Source organism: Globicephala melas, chromosome 9 (genome assembly GCF_963455315.2).
Source record: "Globicephala melas chromosome 9, mGloMel1.2, whole genome shotgun sequence".
Taxonomy (NCBI): domain Eukaryota; kingdom Metazoa; phylum Chordata; class Mammalia; order Artiodactyla; family Delphinidae; genus Globicephala; species Globicephala melas.
In genome coordinates, this window is record NC_083322.1 from 100,938,377 (window position 1) to 100,945,605 (window position 7,229).

The following is a 7,229-nucleotide window of genomic DNA, read 5'->3' on the forward strand; positions in this document are numbered from 1 at the left end:
CACAGAGCTCAGGGCAGGGCCCCTCTTGCTGAGTCAGAATGGCTGGATTGACTCAATGCTGAGTCACTCAAGTTATTTCACATAGAAGACATAATTTCCCCAGAGTTAAGATGGAACTCTGTAGTCTGGGCCAAGTAGACCTAAATCCACTTGTGGATAATGGATATTTACAATGGAAAGAGAAAAGGGGAAGGCAGACAGGCAGATTTTTCTAAGTACTACATGATCCTGGTCTCCCTAGAACAACCTTGGCCCCAGCATGAAGAAGGTTATGTTTCAGTTCATTACTTAAAATTACCAAAATAATTTTGTGTTTTTCTTTTAAAAATTGATTTCACAGAGGGTAAAATTATACATGGTACCATGAACAAAGAGATCCTGAGAGCTGCTTCCTGATTAAAGAAATCCATTTCTGGACCCTCAAAGGAATGCAATTATGCAGATTTATGTAAATCATGTATGCAAATCACCTTCTAAATAAAGTGTGCAAGGGATGGGATAGAGCTCCCGAGCTGTGACTTGTCAGTCTAAAGCTGTTTAGTGGGAAAGGATGCAAACAAAAGCTGAGTGATGAGAGATATATCTTACTTCTTGCATTTCTTTTGGAAATAATTGGATCTGGGTGAGATAAGTAGTCATTCTGGCTAACAAGATTGCAGTGGCTCCCTGGTTATCTTGAATACTAAGTAATACAGATTTTTCTAGTACAGCAGTAGCCAACTCTACATGGCACTGTGCCATTGGGCATAGCTTTGGAATGGTATTCACAAGCCTTCAAAGCCCCTTCTGCCAGTTATTGGTCATGTTAGCCCTGCAAACTTCCTTGACCTTTCTGGGGTCTCAGCTTTCTCTTCTGTGTCATCACAGGGAAGGGGAAATGGTATGTGTACAGAGCAGCAATGCTGAGCCCCATACCACACTGAGCTCTTCGTGTTTGGTCACAGCTTTTAGTTGTGTTTATCTCTTTTTTTAAATAAACATACTGTAAACAATCTATTGACCTTACCTCTTGGTTATAAACGCATACACAAGCATAAGAACTGTGAATAGAATAGCATATGAGCAAAGGTGCTTGCAGACCATCAGAACCTTTGAGGAAATCTTCACAAATATAAGACAAAGAATTGGACTGAAGAAGAAAAAGAGGCAGAAAAAAAAACAGAGACCTAAATCCCAAAGTGAGAGCTCAAAGCTCACAAGAACAGATGCACAGACAGGAGAGGGCCAGTCTCTTCACCCATCAAGCGGCTGAGCCAATCATACTGTCTCCTCCTCCTCCACTGGCTCTTCCCAGTGTCTGGATTCCCTCCAGCTGAATCTGTGCACATCGAAGGGGAGTGGCCAGTTCAGGGGAGAGAAGAGTGATGTAGCTGAGAACCAGGCGAGCGATAAGAACCAGACCCAACTCCAGGTGGTTCTGTCCTTCCATCAGAAACAAAAGGGTAAAAGCCATCAAAGAAGGCCCACCCTACTCAAGAGGGATGAATCAAGAGTTGTCCCCCTTTGCTCTAAGGGAAGCAGTGTTGTTGGGAAACAAGGCATCCTATTGTGAAAGTGACCTGCAAGGCTCCCTCAAGGAATCCACTCGGTACTTCATTGATAAATATGAATCAACAGTCAAGCAGCATGAAGTGTATGAAGAAGCCAAGACCCTCAAGAAATGGGCCAATAGACTCTAGAGGAAGCAAAGATAATTAAAGTTTCTAAGGGAGTTTAAACTTATTTTGATTAGTATCCAAAAAATCCTCAGTTTCTAAGCTATCTATGAACGTGGCTCCCAACCATGTGGTTTTGCTTCCCCTCACCAATCCCCCAGGAAACATTTGGCAACATCAAGGTACATTTTTCCTGTTGGTCTCCAGTGGGTAGAAGCCAGGGATTCTGCTTCCCTACAGTGTTCATGATGGTTGAGTACATATATAAAATAAAGGAAGAAGCAAAGGTTAAACTTACTGATTACATGAGACTGAAAGCCAAGCCAGTGATAGGTATTTTGATAATAATGAAACTGTATACAAGCCCCTGTGGCCCTTTCCTTTGAAGTAAAGGGCTTTTGCTTTAGTCTCCCAGGCCTCGCCTGAGTCTCTACAGGCTGGCTCAAGAGTTAACGATTAGATAACGTGAAGACGTAGAAATGAAAAATAGCTGTTGGGCCAGGAAACGGGTAATAATTTAGACTATAAATCTGCCACATAGCAGAATCACTGAACTTCCAGTTCTCTGAAAGATGTAAAGGTCTGACACACAGTCCTAAGTTGTTTTTACAGGAAGCACACCCTCAGCAGATGAAAACTACTGACTTCAAGAACATAGACTCTAGGCTGGTTGAAACCAGAAGGTTGATGATGCTTGAAACCACACCTTGACGCCAACCAATCCAAGAATTCTGCACAAGTCGATCCTGCATCCTGCAGCTCCCTGGCTCACACTGCCTTTAAAAACCCTCCCCTGAAAGCTGTCAGGGAATTTGGGTCTTTTGAGCCTGAGCTGCCTGTTCTGCTTGGTACCTGCAGTAAACACTGTGCTTCCCTTCACCACAACCCAGTGTCAGTAGATTGGCTTTTCTGTGCACAGGCGAACCAACCCAAGTTTGGTTCAGTAACAATAAAAGTCAAGGAAATCTCCAATAACTGAGATTTGAAAAATAGGTTTATCAAAAATAAAAGAAGAAAGTTTAAATCCATGGAGACAAAATCAGTGGTATCTCAGGGCCATTGACAATTGTACAAGCAGAAAAGAGAGGAGAAAGTGAGAGATAACCAAGTAAATGACAGAAGAATGTTTTCCTGAGTTTAAGTTTGAAAAAGCCTATGGTTTGTCTAGCTTGATTAATAAAACTGGCCCACATTCAGAAAAATATTTCTGAAATTAAAAATCTATTATGGTGATGTAAAAGATAAAATCCTAAAAGAAGCTGGATGTGGAGGGGATGGAACATGGTTACATAGTTTACTTTCTCAGAAATTCAGATAAAAGAGGTGTCAGACAAAGCCAACAGTTTTAAAATTCTGAGAGAAAATTACAACTATATTTCAATAATCAACCTAATACATTTTGAGGACAAAATACACATGCAGGATAGAAAAAAATTATTACGTAGAAAAATAAATGTATATTTTGAATAATAGCTCAATATCCTTTTAAAAGTTGACAATACAAATATCACAAAATACAGAAAAATAATAACATTTTGAATTAACTAACACAGTTATGTAATATTTTTCCTATATTTTATGTACACATATTCAATGATTGGCTTCTTCATATTGAGTATCAAGACTTAGAAAGCTCAGTATTTACTATTGAGTAAATGTGGATAAACTGAAAAATTTAAGAGATACAGAACCCAGAAATAGATTCACACCTATGTAGATATCTGATAAGTGAAAATATAACACTGCAGAGCAGAGAGAAATAGACAGTCTTCTCAATAAATGATTTGGGATCAATTGGATAGCCACAGGAATAAAATTAATTTTAACCCTTCCTTCATTTCATATTTAAAAATTAAATTGTAGGTGCATTCAAGATTTTAAAATAAAAAGCAAAATAATAAAGCTTTTGGAAAATGCAGCATTGTTTATAACCTTGGAGTAGGGAAAGTTTTCTTGAGTCCCCAAAAGTACTAATCATGAAAAATAAAAGATGGATAAATTGGTCTATTAAAATTAATTATCCATTTAAAAATTTACTAAAAAAGTGAAAGAGTTAAAAATTAAAACTCAAAGTGGTAAAAGTGTTTGCATCATATATAACCAACGGAAGCTTCATAACCAGAATGTAAAATTAGCTCCTAATATTCTAGAAGAAAATGTCAGGAGGTCCAAGAGAAAAAAAATGGCAAGAGACTTGAACAGATGATTCATGAGAGAAAGTATTCAAAAGGCTGATTAATGTACAAAAAGGCACTCAATCTCATTAATAAACAGGGGATGCAAACTAGAATAAAAAATTACATTAAAATGCCACTACTAACCCTTCAGAATATCCGAAATTAAAGCGTGACAATACTGAATGCTGGTGATAATACAGAGCAACTTCATGCACTGTTGGTGGAAGCATTAACTGGAAAACTAGTTTATATTCTAAAGTTAAACATAAATATACCTGAAGTGTCAGAAATTTGTTAGTTATATATCTTATATCTTAGTTATATATCCAACAGAAATGCTTGCATAGCGAGAGGCATATTAATGAAGTTCATAGCAACATTACTCACCAAGTCAAAAATGGAAATCAAACCAATTCCTTCATAGTAGGTTCTATAAGCAAATGTTTGCAATGACACACCATTGAATACTATCTTTTATTTCAAATTTTAAAAATCAATATTTTTTTTTCCTTTGCAGATTTTCTATAGCTCTTTGATAATTCTGTTATTACCGATAGAAATTGCATTTGTCTCTCTTGGAATGTAGTTTATGTGACTCAAAGGTTGGGTTTCCTTTTGGAAGACCTCACACCCCTTGGATTTACAGGCAGGTTAAGGGACAGATTTATGCTCCTGCTTACTGTGTTTGCACTCTCTCTTCATTCATCCCTGTGCCTTGCACTGAATATAGACAGAAAGCTATGTTACAATGTCTTTAGCACTTGTTGCGATCCTTAATTCTAGTTTTTCACTTTATTCTCCAACAAGACAAGACAAATGTTATTCTCTGTTCTGCAAGTTTTTATTTCTATATGAATGGAAAAGTGCTACACTCTTAAATGACAGAGCCTTGAGAATAGGCTACCCTGCATATTTCAGGCTATAGGCAACATTCTTTTATGAAAGGTGCAGAGTCAGCATGACTAAGCACAGGAAAAGGAACAGATGCAGTAGGGAGTCAGATTTGTTCTTCCCTGTTATATTATGAAAGCCTATTTCGTTCTCTGTATTAGAGTTTCTTGTTCTAATTTTCACAATTGGGGCCACTGAAAATTCCTGGGCTAATCTGATGCTGGTTGCGGGCCCAGGGCCATTTTTACTTTATAAATAAAATGATGAGGTATGTGAATATTTATGCCTGTGGTTGAACAGTAGCTTGAACTCATATGTTTGTATCTGCTTTCTCTCAGAACTTCAAAGAAAGAAATAAGTGTTTAGTCCTCAAGGAAAGTACATTCTTGTGAAGAAGATTACAGCCCCCAAGATATCAACACAGTGTGGGCATTGGGAAGTAGATGGATAATAGCGATTGTCTCAGGAAACTAGAAGAAAGAGAACCCTAATTGCCTGTGGTGGACAAAGGTTGTGGAAAGCGCTTTTGCAGAACATAAGCAAAACTTCAGAACTGGAGACACCAGATACCTGAGAAGGTGAGGTTTGCTGACTCTCCCTTGAAAAAGGAAGACTATCTGTAGGAGAGTATATTAGGTTAATTCCCAAGTCATAAGCAGCCAGATATTGTTCATTCCTCCACACTGATGAGAAAAGGGTACATGGCTTTCTTGGGAACGTGAAATAGAGAGGTCTGGGCTTGGGCACACCAAGCACAAATAAGATAGTTAACAGAGGTGAAGTTCTGAGTATTAAATGGTGATGGCTCCAGCCCTCTTCCCATTTGTCTTCTGGTATGATTGATAGAAGCAAGAACTACAGTCTTAAGATATATCATGTAAGATTCCATTCTGTGTTAATAACTTGTTACAAAAGAAAATACTTAAAATTGCATATAATTTTGAGTCTTCTCCAAAAAACAACTTTGGCTTTGCCAATTCTCTAACATGAGGACCAATGTTTGACGAAGCCAATCACACACATACACACAGCCAGTGTGTGTCTTAGCAATTTTTTCCCACAATGTCAGAGAGCAGGCAGTGATCACCAGACAGTAGGAAAGCACTTCTACTATAAAGACAGGGACCAAATCAAACAATGAAAACAAAAAGCTCCCAGAGGAAACACAAAAGGAAAAGAAGCTTACAAAAGTTAAAAGAAAAATACGGTGCTCAAACCATCGAGATAATATATTTCATCCATGAAACAAGACACTATTAAAATAAAATATAAAGTAAAACCCATAAAACATAAAAACAGAGTTTTGGAATTAAAAGTATGATGGCAGGAATTCAAAATTCAGTAGAAAAAAATTAAAGTTAAGGAAATTGCCTGGGATTAGAAAATAAAAGAGAGCAAATTGAAGAAGAAAGATATGAACTCGATTTAGGAGATTAAATATCTAAATATCAGGAATGCTGGAAGAAGAGAAAAAAGAAAAGAGCATGAGGGAATTTGTCAAATAATAGAGAAAAATTGATCAGAACTGAAAGATGAAAGTGTAAAGATTGACAGGATGCACTAAGTTCAGTGCAAATAATAAGAAAAGGACATTATCAAGAGATTTCAGGAGAGGAGACAAGAAACCATTTTCAAAAAACAAAACAGGATTGCTGGGTTGTGTGGACTAGCCATTAGAGATTTGTGAATCTTGCAAAATTCAGCTGCTCACAAACAGATACAGCACAAAGGGATGAGATTTCATCATGTAAGGGCATGAGATGTAAAGAGAAGCAAGGAAGATGACAAAATTCATCTTGTAATTCAAGCTGCACACTGGAGAACTTGATTTCAGGGAGCTTTCCACACACTGGGAAGTACTGAAACCCCATAAGGCTGAAGGAGTAAATGGTGAGGATTTCTCAAATAAATGTGCCTGACAGGACAGCCTGAGAATGGTTGCTATGATTAACATAACTTTTAACAATTTTAATGAAAAACAAAACAAACAAACATCTCTCATATTATGGAATAATATTATGAAATTCTAGAACACCAGATTTTTTTTTAATCCTAATATCTTCCAGACAGGAAGAGTTAAAAATAGGCAAAAGGAACTGTAATTATGTTATATTATTTGGCATAGCTAGAAAAAATATTCAGATGGTCATCATATAACCACTGACTTAACAACAGAAGTATCATATAATTCTATGGGAATAGAAGAAAAAAGTGTATGTGTGTTTATCTTGGAGGGGGTATGTGTATAAAAGAACTAGAACTTTAGCTTTCAAATTAGGAAGACTGCAGGACCTACATAAAACTAAAAAGAAAATAGTACCTCTACAGGAGTTATATGGAAACATTGGGCATGCATATATAGCAAAAATATAGTTAAAATATCTGAAAAAGATTGACTCCAGGAAGCAGGAATTAGAGCTGGATAGGAAGGGGACAGCACAAGAATGTTTTTGGTTAGAAGACAGTAGTGTAATTTTACTTTTTAGAGGTGTATATTTATTATATG